Source organism: Pristiophorus japonicus, chromosome 9 (genome assembly GCF_044704955.1).
Source record: "Pristiophorus japonicus isolate sPriJap1 chromosome 9, sPriJap1.hap1, whole genome shotgun sequence".
Lineage (NCBI taxonomy): Eukaryota > Metazoa > Chordata > Chondrichthyes > Pristiophoridae > Pristiophorus > Pristiophorus japonicus.
Window position 1 is genome coordinate 193,902,918 of NC_091985.1, and position 16,702 is coordinate 193,919,619.

Genomic DNA, 16,702 nt, shown 5'->3' on the forward strand with positions numbered 1-16,702 from the left:
CACAGCCCCTCAAACTAATACAGCCCCTCAAACTAATACAGCTCCACAAACTAATACAGTTCCTCAAACTATTACAGTCCCTTAAACAAATACAGACCCTCAAACTAATACAGCCCCTCAAACTAATACAGCCCCAGAAACTAATACAGTTCTCAAACTAATACAGTCCCTCAAACTAATAGAGTCCCTCAAATTAACAGAGCCCCTCAAACTAATACAGACCCTCAAATTGATACAGTCCCTCAAACTAATACAGACCCTCAAACTAGTACTAATAAACCCCCTCAAACTAATACAGTCCCTCAAAATAATACTAATACAGACACTCAAACTAACACAGCCCCTGAAATTAATACAGCCCCCAAACTAATACAGCCCCTCAAACTATTACAGCTGCTGAAACTAATACAGTCCCTCAAAGTAATACAGACCCTCAAACTAATACAGTCCCTCAAACTAATACAGCCCTTCAATCTAACACAGCTCCTCAAACTAAAACAGCCCCTCAAACTAACACAGCCTCTCAAACTAATACAGACCCTCAAACAAATACAAACCCTCAAATTAATACAGCCCCTCAAACTAATATAGCCCCTCAAACTAATACAGCCCCTCAAACTAATTCAACCCCTCAAACTTAATACAGCCGATCAAATTAATACAAATCCTCAAGCTTTTAAAACCATCAAACTAGTACAGTCTCTCAAACTAATACAGCCCCTCAAACTAATACAGTCCCTCAATCTAACACAGTCCCTCAATCTAATACGGCCCCTCAAACTAAATAGCCCCTCAAACTAATACAGCTGCTGAAACTAATACAGACCCTAAAAGTAATACAGTTCCTCAAACTAATATAGTTCCTCAAACTAATATAGCCCCTCAAACTAATACAAACCCTCAAGCTAATACAGTTCCTCAAACTAATACAGTCCCTCAAACGAATACAAACCCACAAATTAATACAGCCCCTCAAACTAATACAGTCCCTCAAACTAATACAGACCCTCAAACTAATACAGACCCTCAAACTAATACAGTCTCTCAAACTAATACAGTCCCTCAAACTAATACAGACGCTCAAATGAATACAGACCCTCAAACTAATACAGTCTCTCAAACTAATACAGTCGACCAAACTAATACAGTCCCTCAAATTAACAGAGCCCCTCAAACTAATACAGGCCCTCAGACTAATGCAGTTCATCAAACTAATACAGCCCCTCAAACTAATGCAGCCCCTCAAACTAACACAGCCCCTCAAACTAATACAGCCCCTCAAACTAATACAGCTCCACAAACTAATACAGTTCCTCAAACTATAACAGTCCCTTACACTAATACAGACCCTCAAACTAATAGAGTCCCACAAATTAACAGAGCACCTCAAACTAATACAGCCCCTCAAACTAATACAGCCCCTCAAACTAATACAGCCCCACAAACTAATACAGTTCTCAAACTAATACAGTCCCTCAAACTAATACAGCCCCTCAAACTAATACAGTCCCTCAAACTAATACAGACCCTCAAACTAGTACGAATAAACCCCTCAAACTAATACAGACCCTCAATCTAATACCGACCCTAAAACTAATACAGACCCTCAAACTAATACAGCCCCTCAAACTAACACAGCCCCTCAAACTAATACAGTTCCTCAAACTAATACAGCCCCTCAAAGTAATACAGACCCTCAAACTGATACAGACCCTCAAACTAGTACTAATAAACCCCCTCAAACTAATACAGTCCATCAAAATAATACTAGTACAGACCCTCAATCTAATACAGACCTTAAAACTAATACAGACCCTCAAACTAATACAGCCCCTCAATATAACACAGCTCCTCAAACTAATACAGCCCCTCAAACTAATACAGCTGCTGAAACTAATACAGATCCTAAAAGTAATACAGTTCGTCAAACGAATACAGTCTCTCCAACTAATACAGTCTCTCAAAGTAATTTAAACCCTCAAACTAATACAGCCTCTCAATGTAATACAATCCCTCAAACTAATACAATCCCTCAAGCTAATACAAACCTTCAAACTAATACAAACCACAAATTAATACAGCCCCTCAAACTAATACAGTCCCTCAAACTAATACAGACCCTCAAACTAATACAGACCCTCAAACTAATACAGTCTCTCAAACTAATACAGTCGATCAAACTAATACAGTCCCTCAAACTAATACAGACCCTCAAACTAATACAGTCTCTCAAACTAATACAGTCCCTCAAACTAATACAGACCCTCAAATGAATACAGACCCTCAAACGAATACAGTCGATCAAACTAATACAGTCCCTCAAATTAACAGAGCCCCTCAAACTAATACAGACCCTCAGACTAATGCAGTTCATCAAGCTAATACAGCACCTCAAACTAATGCAGCCCCTCAAACTAACACAGCACCTCAAACTAATACAGCACCTCAAACTAATGCAGCCCCTCAAACTAACACAGCACCTCAAACTAATACAGCTCCACAAACTAATACAGTTCCTCAAACTATAACAGTCCCTTACACTAATACAGACCCTCAAAATAATAGAGTCCCACAAATTAACAGAGCCCCTCAAACTAATACAGCCCCTCAAACTAATACAGCCCCTCAAACTAATACATCCCCACAAACTAATACAGTTCTCAAACTAATACAGTCCCTCAAACTAATACAGCCCCTCAAACTAATACAGTCCCTCAAACTAATACAGACCCTCAAACTAGTACGAATAAACCCCTCAAACTAATACAGTCCCTCAAAATAATACTAATACACACCCTCAATCTAATACCGACCCTAAAACTAATACAGTCCCTCAAACTAACACAGCCCCTCAAACTAATACAGTTCCTCAAACTAATACAGCCCCTCAAACTAATACAGACCCTCAAACTGATACAGACACTCAAACTAGTACTAATAAACCCCCTCAAACTTATACAGTCCATCAAAATAATAGTAATACAGACCCTCAATCTAATACAGACCTTAAAACTAATACAGACCCTCAAACTAATACAGCCCCTCAATATAACCCAGCTCCTCAAACTAATACAGCCCCTCAAACTTATACAGCCCCTCAAACTAACACAGCCCCTCAAACTAATACAGCCCCTCAAACTAATACAGCTCCACAAACTAATACAGTTCCTCAAACTATTACAGTCCCTTAAACAAATACAGACCCTCAAACTAATACAGCCCCTCAAACTAATACAGCCCCAGAAACTAATACAGTTCTCAAACTAATACAGTCCCTCAAACTAATAGAGTCCCTCAAATTAACAGAGCCCCTCAAACTAATACAGACCCTCAAACTGATACAGTCCCTCAAACTAATACAGACCCTCAAACTAGTACTAATAAACCCCCTCAAACTAATACAGTCCCTCAAAATAATACTAATACAGACACTCAAACTAACACAGCCCCTGAAATTAATACAGCCCCCAAACTAATACAGCCCCTCAAACTATTACAGCTGCTGAAACTAATACAGTCCCTCAAAGTAATACAGACCCTCAAACTAATACAGTCCCTCAAACTAATACAGCCCTTCAATCTAACACAGCTCCTCAAACTAAAACAGCCCCTCAAACTAACACAGCCTCTCAAACTAATACAGACCCTCAAACAAATACAAACCCTCAAATTAATACAGCCCCTCAAACTAATATAGCCCCTCAAACTAATACAGCCCCTCAAACTAATTCAACCCCTCAAACTTAATACAGCCGATCAAATTAATACAAATCCTCAAGCTTTTAAAACCATCAAACTAGTACAGTCTCTCAAACTAATACAGCCCCTCAAACTAATACAGTCCCTCAATCTAACACAGTCCCTCAATCTAATACGGCCCCTCAAACTAAATAGCCCCTCAAACTAATACAGCTGCTGAAACTAATACAGACCCTAAAAGTAATACAGTTCCTCAAACTAATATAGTTCCTCAAACTAATATAGCCCCTCAAACTAATACAAACCCTCAAGCTAATACAGTTCCTCAAACTAATACAGTCCCTCAAACGAATACAAACCCACAAATTAATACAGCCCCTCAAACTAATACAGTCCCTCAAACTAATACAGACCCTCAAACTAATACAGACCCTCAAACTAATACAGTCTCTCAAACTAATACAGTCCCTCAAACTAATACAGACGCTCAAATGAATACAGACCCTCAAACTAATACAGTCTCTCAAACTAATACAGTCGACCAAACTAATACAGTCCCTCAAATTAACAGAGCCCCTCAAACTAATACAGGCCCTCAGACTAATGCAGTTCATCAAACTAATACAGCCCCTCAAACTAATGCAGCCCCTCAAACTAACACAGCCCCTCAAACTAATACAGCCCCTCAAACTAATACAGCTCCACAAACTAATACAGTTCCTCAAACTATAACAGTCCCTTACACTAATACAGACCCTCAAACTAATAGAGTCCCACAAATTAACAGAGCACCTCAAACTAATACAGCCCCTCAAACTAATACAGCCCCTCAAACTAATACAGCCCCACAAACTAATACAGTTCTCAAACTAATACAGTCCCTCAAACTAATACAGCCCCTCAAACTAATACAGTCCCTCAAACTAATACAGACCCTCAAACTAGTACGAATAAACCCCTCAAACTAATACAGACCCTCAATCTAATACCGACCCTAAAACTAATACAGACCCTCAAACTAATACAGCCCCTCAAACTAACACAGCCCCTCAAACTAATACAGTTCCTCAAACTAATACAGCCCCTCAAACTAATACAGACCCTCAAACTGATACAGACCCTCAAACTAGTACTAATAAACCCCCTCAAACTAATACAGTCCATCAAAATAATACTAATACAGACCCTCAATCTAATACAGACCTTAAAACTAATACAGACCCTCAAACTAATACAGCCCCTCAATATAACACAGCTCCTCAAACTAATACAGCCCCTCAAACTAATACAGCTGCTGAAACTAATACAGATCCTAAAAGTAATACAGTTCGTCAAACGAATACAGTCTCTCCAACTAATACAGTCTCTCAAAGTAATTTAAACCCTCAAACTAATACAGCCTCTCAATGTAATACAATCCCTCAAACTAATACAATCCCTCAAGCTAATACAAACCTTCAAACTAATACAAACCCACAAATTAATACAGCCCCTCAAACTAATACAGTCCCTCAAACTAATACAGACCCTCAAACTAATACAGACCCTCAAACTAATACAGTCTCTCAAACTAATACAGTCGATCAAACTAATACAGTCCCTCAAACTAATACAGACCCTCAAACTAATACAGACCCACAAATTAATACAGCCCCTCAAACTAATACAGTCCCTCAAACTAATACAGACCCTCAAACTAATACAGACCCTCAAACTAATACAGTCTCTCAAACTAATACAGTCCCTCAAACTAATACAGACCCTCAAATGAATACAGACCCTCAAACGAATACAGTCGATCAAACTAATACAGTCCCTCAAATTAACAGAGCCCCTCAAACTAATACAGACCCTCAGACTAATGCAGTTCATCAAGCTAATACAGCACCTCAAACTAATGCAGCCCCTCAAACTAACACAGCACCTCAAACTAATACAGCCCCTCAAACTAATACAGCTCCACAAACTAATACAGTTCCTCAAACTATAACAGTCCCTTACACTAATACAGACCCTCAAAATAATAGAGTCCCACAAATTAACAGAGCCCCTCAAACTAATACAGCCCCTCAAACTAATACAGCCCCTCAAACTAATACATCCCCACAAACTAATACAGTTCTCAAACTAATACAGTCCCTCAAACTAATACAGCCCCTCAAACTAATACAGTCCCTCAAACTAATACAGACCCTCAAACTAGTACGAATAAACCCCTCAAACTAATACAGTCCCTCAAAATAATACTAATGCACACCCTCAATCTAATACCGACCCTAAAACTAATACAGTCCCTCAAACTAACACAGCCCCTCAAACTAATACAGTTCCTCAAACTAATACAGCCCCTCAAACTAATACAGACCTTCAAACTGATACAGACACTCAAACTAGTACTAATAAACCCCCTCAAACTAATACAGTCCATCAAAATAATAGTAATACAGACCCTCAATCTAATACAGACCTTAAAACTAATACAGACCCTCAAACTAATACAGCCCCTCAATATAACCCAGCTCCTCAAACTAATACAGCCCCTCAAACTCATACAGCTGCTGAAACTAATACAGATGCTAAAAGTAATACAGTTCCTCAAACAAATACAGTCTCTCCAACTAATACAGTCTCTCAAAGTAATTTAAACCCTCAAACTATAACAGCCTCTCAATGTAATACAATCCCTCAAACTAATACAATCCCTCAAGATAATACAAACCTTCAAACTAATACAAACCCTCAAACTAATACAGCCCCTCAATCTAATACAGTTCCTCAAACTAATACAGCCCCTCAAACTAATACAAACCCTCGAACTAATACAGTTCCTCAAACTAATACAGTTCCTCAAACTAATACAGCCCCTCAAACTAATACAGTTCCTCAAGCTAATACAGTTCCTCAAACTAATACAGTTCCTCAAACTAATATAGTTCCTCAAACTAATATAGCCCCTCAAACTCATACAAACCCTCAAGCTAATACAGTTCCTCAAACTAATACAGGGCCTCAACCTAATACAAACCCACAAATTAATACAGCCCCTCAAACTAATACAGTCCCTCAAACTAATACAGACCCTCAAACTAATACAGACCCTCAAACTAATACAGTCTCTCAAACTAATACAGTCCCTCAAACTAATACAGACCCTCAAATGAATACAGACCCTGAAACTAACACAGTCTCTCAAACTAATACAGTCGGTCAAACTAATACAGCCCTCAAATTAATACAGGCCCTCAGACTAATGCAGTCCATCAAACTAATACAGCCCCTCAAACTAATACAGCCCCTCAAACTAACACAGCCCCTCAAACTAATACAGCTCCACAAATTGATACAGTTCCTCAAACTATAACAGTCCCTGAAACAAATACAGACCATCAAACTAATACAGCCCCTCAAACTAATACAGCCCCACAAACTAATACAGTTCTCAAACTAATACAGTCCCTCAAACGAATTGAGATCTCAAACTAATACAGTCCCTCAAACTAATAGAGTCCCTCAAATTAACAGAACCCCTCAAACTAATACCGACCCTCAAACTAGTACTAATAAACCCCATCAAACTAATACAGTCCCTCAAAATAATACTAATACAGACCCTCAAACTAATACAGACCCTCAAACTAACACAGCCCCTCACACTAATACAGTCCCTCGAAATAATACAGCCCCTCAAACTAATACTGTCCCTCAATCTAATACAGACCCTCAAACTAATACAGCCCCTCAAACTAACACAGCCCCTCAAAGTAATACAGACCCTCTAACTAATACAGTCCTTCAATGTAATACAGACCCTCAAACTAATACAGTCCCTCAACCTAATACAGCCCCTCAATCTAACACAGCTCCTCAAACTAACACAGCCCCTCAAACTAATACTGCCCCTCAACTAATACAGTCCCTCAAACTCATACAGAACCTCAAACTAAAACAGTCTCTCAAACTAATTTAAACCCTCAAACTAATACAGCCTCTAAAACTAATACAAACCCTCAAACGAATAAAGCCCCTCAAACTAACACAGCCTCTCAAACTAATACAGACCCTCAAACAAATACAAACCCTCAAATTGATACAGCCCCTCAAACTAATATAGCCCCTCAAACTAATACAGCTCCTCAAACTAATACAACACCTCAAACTTAATACAGCCGATCAAATTAATACAAATCCTCAAGCTTTTAAAACCCTCAAACTAATACAGTCTCTCAAACTAATACAGCCCCTCAAACTAAAACAGCCCCTCACACTAATACAGTCCCTCGAAATAATACAGTCCCTCAAACTAATAGTCCATCAAACTAACACAGCCCCTCAAACGAATACAGAAACTTAAACTAATACAGGCCCTCAGACTAATGCAGTGCATCAAACTAATACAGCCCCTCAAACTAATACAGCCCTTCAAACTAATACAGCCCCTCAAACTAATAAAGCTCCACAAACTAATACAGTTTCTCAAACTATAACAGTCCCTTAAACTAATGCAGACCCTCAAACTAATAGAGTCTCACAAATTAACAGAGCCCCTCAAACTAATACAGCCCCTCAAACTAATACAGCCCCTCAAACTGATACAGCCCCTCAAACTAATACAGCCCCTCAAACCAATACAGCCCCACAAACTAATACAGTTCTCAAACTAATACAGTCCCTCAAACTAATACAGTTCTCATTCTAATACAGTCCCTCAAACTAATACAGCCCCTCAAACTAATACAGTCCCTCAAACTAATACAGACCCTCAAACTAGTACTAATAATCCCCCTCAAACTAATACAGTACCTCAAAATAATACTAATACAGCCCCTCAATCTAATACAGACCCTAAAACTAATACAGACCCACAAACTAATACAGCCCCTCAAACTAACACAGCCCCTCAAACTAATACTGCCTCCAACTAATACAGCCCCTCAAACTATTACACCTGCTGAAACTAATACAGTCCCTCAATGTAATACAGACCCTCAAACTAATACAGCCCCTCAAACTAATACAGTCCCTCAAACTAATACAGTCCCTCAAACTAATACAGCCCCTCAATCTAACACAGCTCCTCCAACTAACACAGCCCCTCAAACTAATACTGCCCCTCAACTAATACAGTCCCTCAAACTAATACAGAACCTCAAACTAAAACAGTCTCTCAAACTAATTTAAACCCTCAAACTAATACAGCCTCTAAAACTAATACAAACCCACAAACGAATAAAACTCCTCAAACTAACACAGCCTCTCAAACTAATACAGACCCTCAAACAAATACAAACCCTCAAATTAATACAGCCCCTCAAACTATTAAAGCCCCTCAAACTAATACATCCCCTTTAAATAATACAGTTCCTCAAACTAAAGCAAACCCTTAAACTAATAAAAACCTTTAAGCTAATAAAAACCCTCAAACTAATGCAGTCCCTCAAACTAATACAGCCCCTCAAACTAACACAGCCTCTCAAACTAACACAGCCTCTCAAACTAATACAGACCATCAAACAAATACAAACCCTCAAATTAATACAGCCCCTCAAACTTAATACAGCCGATCAAATTAATACAAATCCTCAAGCTTTTAAAACCCTCAAACTAAAACAGTCTCCCAAACTAATACTGCCCCTCAAACTAATACAGCCACTCACACTAATACAGTCCCTCAAAATAATACAGACCCTCAAACTAATACTGTCCCTCAATCTAATACAGTCCCTCAAACTAATACAGCCCCTCAAACTAATACAGACCCTCAATGTAATACAGACCCTCAAACTAATACAGTCCCTTAAACTAATACAGCCCCTCAATCTAACACAGCTCCTCAAACTAACACAGCCCCTCAAACTAATACTGCCCCTCAACTAATACAGTCCCTCAAACTAATACAGAACCTCAAACTAAAATAGTCTCTTAAACTAATTTAAACCCTCAAACTAATACAGCCTCTAAAACTAATACAAACCCTCAAACGAATAAAACTCCTCAAACTAACACAGCCTCTCAAACTAATACAGACCCTCAAACAAATACAAACCCTCAAATTAATACATCCGCTCAAACTAATATAGCCCCTTAAACTAATACATCCCCTCAAAATAATACAGTTCCTCAAACTAAAGCAAACCCTTAAACTAATAAAAACCCTTAAGCTAATACAAACCCTCAAACTTAATGCAGCCGATCAAATTAATACAAACCCTCAAGCTTATAAAAACCCTCAAACTAATACAGCCCCTCAAACTAACACAGCCTCTCAAACTAACACAGCCTCTCAAACTAATACAGACCCTCAAACAAATACAAACCCTCAAATTAATACAGCCCCTCAAACTAATATAGCCCCTCAAACTAATACATCCTCTCAAAATAATACAGTTCCTCAAACTAAAGCAAAACCTTAAACTAATAAAAACCCTTAAGCTAATAAAAACCCTCAAATTAATACAGTCCCTCAAACTAATACAGCCCCTCAAACCAGCACAGCCTCTCAAACTAACACAGCCTCTCAAACTAATACAGACTCTCAAACTAACACAGCCTCTCAAACTAATACAGACCCTCAAACAAATACAAACCCTCAAATTATTACATCCCCTCAAACTTAATACAGCCGATCAAATTAATACAAATCCTCAAGCTTTTAAAACCCTCAAACTAATACAGTCTCTCAAACTAATACAGCCCCTCAAACTAATAAAGCCACTCACACTTTACAGTCCCTCAAAATAATACAGACCCTCAAACTAATACTGTCCCTCAATCTAATACAGTCCCTCAAACTAATACAGCCCCTCAAACTAATACAGCCCCTCAAACTAATACAGCTGCTGAAACTAATACAGAACCTAAAAGTAACAGTTCCTCAAACGAATACAGTCTCTCAAACGAATACAGTCTCACAAAGTAATTTAAACCCTCAAACTAATACAGCCTCTCAACGTAATACAATCCCTCAAACTAATACAAACCCTCAAACGAATACAGCCCCTCAATCTAATACAGTTCCTCAAACTTATACAGCCCCTCAAACTAATACAAATCCTCAAGCTAATACAGTTCCTCAAACTAATACAGTTCCTCAAACTAATACAGCCCTTCAAACCAATAGAAAACCTCAAACTAATACAGTTCCTCAAACTAATACAGGGCCTCAAACTAATACAAACCCACAAATTAATACAGCCCCTCAAACTAATACAGTCCCTCAAACTAATACAGACCCTCAAACTAATACAGCCCCTCAAACTAATACAGCCCCTCAAACTAATACAGTTCCTCAAACTAACACAGCCTCTCAAACTAATACAGACCCTGAAACCAATACAGACCCTGAAACTAATACAGTCCCTCAAACTAATACAGCCCCACAAACTAATACAGTCTCTCAAACTAATTTAAACCCTCAAACTAATACAACCTCTAAAACAAATACAAACCCTCAAACGAATAAAACCCCTCAAACTAACACAGCCTCTCAAACTAATACAGACCCTCAAACAAATACAAACCCTCAAATTAATACAGCCCCTCAAACTAATATAGCCCCTCAAACTAACACAGCCCCTCAAACTAATACAGTCCCTCAAAATAATACAGAACCTCAAACTAATATAGCCCCTCAAACTTAATACAGCCGATCAAATTAATACAAATCCTCAAGCTTTTAAAACCCTCAAACTAGTTCAGTCTCTCAAACTAATATAGCCCCTCAAACTAATACAGTATCTCAAAATAATACAGACCCTCAAACTAATACTGTCCCTCAATCTAATACAGTCCATCAATATAATACGGCCCCTCAAACTAATACAGCCCCTCACACTAATACAGCCCCTCAAACTAATACAGCTGCTGAAACTAATACAGACCCGAAAAGTAACACAGTTCCTCAAACGAATACAGTCTCTCAAACTAATACAGTCTCTCAAATTATTTTAAACCCTCAAACTAATACAGCCTCTCAACGTAATACAATCCCTCAAACTAATACAATCCCTCAAGTTGATACAAACCATCAAACTAATACAAACCCTCAAACTAATACAGCCCCTCAATCTAATACAGTTCCTCAAACTAATACAGCCCCTCAAACTAATACAAACCCTCAAGCTAATACAGTTCCTCAAACTAATACAGTTCCTCAAACTAATATAGTTCCTCAAACTAATATAGCCCCTCAAACTAATACAAACCCTCAAGCTAATACAGTTCCTCAAACTAATACAGGGCCTCAAACTAATACAAACCGACAAATTAATACAGCCCCTCAAACTAATATAGTCCCTCAAACTAATACAGACCCTCAAACTAATACAGACCCTCAAACTAAGACAGTCTCTCAAACTAATACAGACCCTCAAACTAACACAGCCCCTCACACTAATACAGTCCCTCGAAATAATACAGCCCCTCAAACTAATACTCTCCCTCAATCTAATACAAACCCTCAAACTAATACAGCCCCTCAAACTAACACAGCCCCTCAAAGTAATACAGACCCTCTAACTAATACAGTCCTTCAATGTAATACAGACCCTCAAACTAATACAGTCCCTCAACCTAATACAGCCCCTCAATCTAACACAGCTCCTCAAACTAACACAGCCCCTCAAACTAATACTGCCCCTCAACTAATACAGTCCCTCAAACTCATACAGAACCTCAAACTAAAACAGTCTCTCAAACAAATTTAAATCCTCAAACTAATACAGCCTCTAAAACTAATACAAACCCTCAAACGAATAAAACCCCTCAAACTAACACAGCCTCTCAAACTAATACAGACCCTCAAACAAATACAAACCCTCAAATTAATACATCCCCTCAAACTAATATAGCCCCTCAAACTAATACATCCCCTCAAAATAATACAGTTCCTCAAACTAATACTGCCTCTCAAACTAACACAGCCTCTCAAACTAATACAGACCCTCAAACAAATACAAACCCTCAAATTAATACAGCCCCTCAAACTAATATAGCCCCTCAAACTAATACATCCCCTCAAAATAATACAGTTCCTCAAACTAATACTGCCTCTCAAACTAACACAGCCTCTCAAACTAATACAGACCCTCAAACAAATACAAACCCTCAAATTGATACAGCCCCTCAAACTAATATAGCCCCTCAAACTAATACAGCTCCTCAAACTAATACAACACCTCAAACTTAATACAGCCGATCAAATTAATACAAATCCTCAAGCTTTTAAACCCTCAAACTAATACAGTCTCTCAAACTAATACAGCCCCTCAAACTAAAACAGGCCCTCACACTAATACCGTCCCTCGAAATAATACAATCCCTCAAACTAATAGTCCATCAAACTAACACAGCCCCTCAAATGAATACAGAAACTTAAACTAATACAGGCCCTCAGACTAATGCAGTTCATCAAACTAATACAGCCCCTCAAACTAATACAGCCCCTCAAACTAATACAGCCCTTCAAACTAATACAGCCCCTCAAACTAATAAAGCTCCACAAACTAATACAGTTTCTCAAACTATAACAGTCCCTTAAACTAATGCAGACCCTCAAACTAATAGAGTCTCACAAATTAACAGAGCCCCTCAAACTAATACAGCCCCTCAAACTAATACAGCCCCTCAAACTGATACAGCCCCTCAAACTAATACAGCCCCTCAAACTAATACAGCCCCACAAACTAATACAGTTCTCAAACTAATACAGTCCCTCAAACTAATACAGTTCTCATTCTAATACAGTCCCTCAAACTAATACAGCCCCTCAAACTAGTACTAATAATCCCCCTCAAACTAATACAGTACCTCAAAATAATACTAATACAGCCCCTCAATCTAATACAGACCCTAAAACTAATACAGACCCACAAACTAATACAGCCCCTCAAACTAACAATGCCCCTGAAACTAATACAGCCCCTCAAACTAATACAGCCCCTCAAACTAACACAGCCCCTCAAACTAATACTGCCTCCAACTAATACAGCCCCTCAAACTATTACACCTGCTGAAACTAATACAGTCCCTCAATGTAATACAGACCCTCAAACTAATACAGCCCCTCAAACTAATACAGTCCCTCAAACTAATACAGTCCCTCAAACTAATACAGCCCCTCAATCTAACACAGCTCCTCCAACTAACACAGCCCCTCAAACTAATACTGCCCCTCAACTAATACAGTCCCTCAAACTAATACAGCCTCTAAAACTAATACAAACCCTCAAACGAATAAAACTCCTCAAACGAACACAGCCTCTCAAACTAATACAGACCCTCAAACAAATACAAACCCTCAAATTAATACAGCCCCCAAAACTATTAAAGCCCCTCAAACTAATACATCCCCTTTAAATAATACAGTTCCTCAAACTAAAGCAAACCCTTAAACTAATAAAAACCCTTAAGCTAATAAAAACCCTCAAACTAATGCAGTCCCTCAAACTAATACAGCCCCTCAAACTAACACAGCCTCTCAAACTAACACAGCCTCTCAAACTAATACAGACCATCAAACAAATACAAACCCTCAAATTAATACAGCCCCTCAAACTTAATACAGCCGATCAAATTAATTCAAATCCTCAAGCTTTTAAAACCCTCAAACTAATACAGTCTCCCAAACTAATACTGCCCCTCAAACTAATACAGCCACTCACACTAATACAGTCCCTCAAAATAATACAGACCCTCAAACTAATACTGTCCCTCAATCTAATACAGTCCCTCAAACTAATACAGCCCCTCAAACTAATACAGACCCTCAATGTAATACGGACCCTCAAACTAATACAGTCCCTCAAACTAATACAGCCCCTCAATCTAACACAGCTCCTCAAACTAACACAGCCCCTCAAACTAATACTGCCCCTCAACTAATACAGTCCCTCAAACTAATACAGAACCTCAAACTAAAATAGTCTCTCAAACTAATTAAAACCCTCAAACTAATACAGCCTCTAAAACTAATACAAACCCTCAAACGAATAAAACTCCTCAAACTAACACAGCCTCTCAAACTAATACAGACCCTCAAACAAATACAAACCCTCAAATTAATACATCCCCTCAAACTAATATAGCCCCTTAAACTAATACATCCCCTCAAAATAATACAGTTCCTCAAACTAAAGCAAACCCTTAAACTAATAAAAACCCTTAAGCTAATACAAACCCTCAAACTTAATGCAGCCGATCAAATTAGTACAAACCCTCAAGCTTATAAAAACCCTCAAACTAATACAGCCCCTCAAACTAATACAGCCCCTCAAACTAACACAGCCTCTCAAACTAATACAGACCCTCAAACAAATACAAACCCTCAAATTAATACAGCCCCTCAAACTAATATAGCCCCTCAAACTAATACATCCTCTCAAAATAATACAGTTCCTCAAACTAAAGCAAAACCTTAAAATAATAAAAACCCTTAAGCTAATAAAAACCCTCAAACTAATACAGTCCCTCAAACTAATACAGCCCCTCAAACCAGCACAGCCTCTCAAACTAACACAGCCTCTCAAACTAACACAGCCTCTCAAACTAATACAGACCCTCAAACAAATACAAACCCTCAAATTATTACAGCCCCTCAAACTTAATACAGCCGATCAAATTAATACAAATCCTCAAGCTTTTAAAACCCTCAAACTAATACAGTCTCTCAAACTAATACAGCCCCTCAAACTAATAAAGCCACTCACACTAATACAGTCCCTCAAAATAATACAGACCCTCAAACTAATACTGTCCCTCAATCTAATACAGTCCCTCAAACTAATACAGCCCCTCAAACTAATACAGCTGCTGAAACTAATACAGAACCTAAAAGTAACACAGTTCCTCAAACGAATACAGTCTCTCAAACGAATACAGTCTCACAAAGTAATTTAAACCCTCAAACTAATACAGCCTCTCAACGTAATACAATCCCTCAAACTAATACAAACCCTCAAACGAATACAGCCCCTCAATCTAATACAGTTCCTCAAACTAATACAGCCCCTCAAACTAATACAAATCCTCAAGCAAATACAGTTCCTCAAACTAATACAGTTCCTCAAACTAATACAGCCCTTCAAACCAATAGAAAACCTCAAACTAATACAGTTCCTCAAACTAATACAGGGCCTCAAACTAATACAAACCCACAAATTAATACAGCCCCTCAAACTAATACAGTCCCTCAAACTAATACAGACCCTCAAACTAATACAGCCCCTCAAACTAATACAGCCCCACAAACTAATACAGTTCCTCAAACTAACACAGCCTCTCAAACTAATACAGACCCTGAAACCAATACAGACCCTGAAACTAATACAATCCCTCAAACTAATACAGCCCCACAAACTAATACAGTCTCTCAAACTAATTTAAACCCTCAAACTAATACAACCTCTAAAACAAATACAAACCCTCAAACGAATAAAACCCCTCAAACTAACACAGCCTCTCAAACTAATACAGACCCTCAAACAAATACAAACCCTCAAATTAATACAGCCCCTCAAACTAATATAGCCCCTCAAACTAACACAGCCCCTCAAACTAATACAGTCCCTCAAAATAATACAGAACCTCAAACTAATATAGCCCCTCAAACTTAATACAGCCGATCAAATTAATACAAATCCTCAAGCTTTTAAAACCCTCAAACTAGTTCAGTCTCTCAAACTAATATAGCCCCTCAAACTAATACAGTCCCTCAAAATAATACAGACCCTCAAACTAATACTGTCCCTCAATCTAATACAGTCCATCAATATAATACGGCCCCTCAAACTAATACAGCCCCTCACACTAATACAGCCCCTCAAACTAATACAGCTGCTGAAACTAATACAGACCCGAAAAGTAACACAGTTCCTCAAACGAATACAGTCTCTCAAACTAATACAGTCTCTCAAATTATTTTAAACCCTCAAACTAATACAGCCTCTCAACGTAATACAATCCCTCAAACTAATACAATCCCTCAAGTTGATACAAACCATCAAACTAA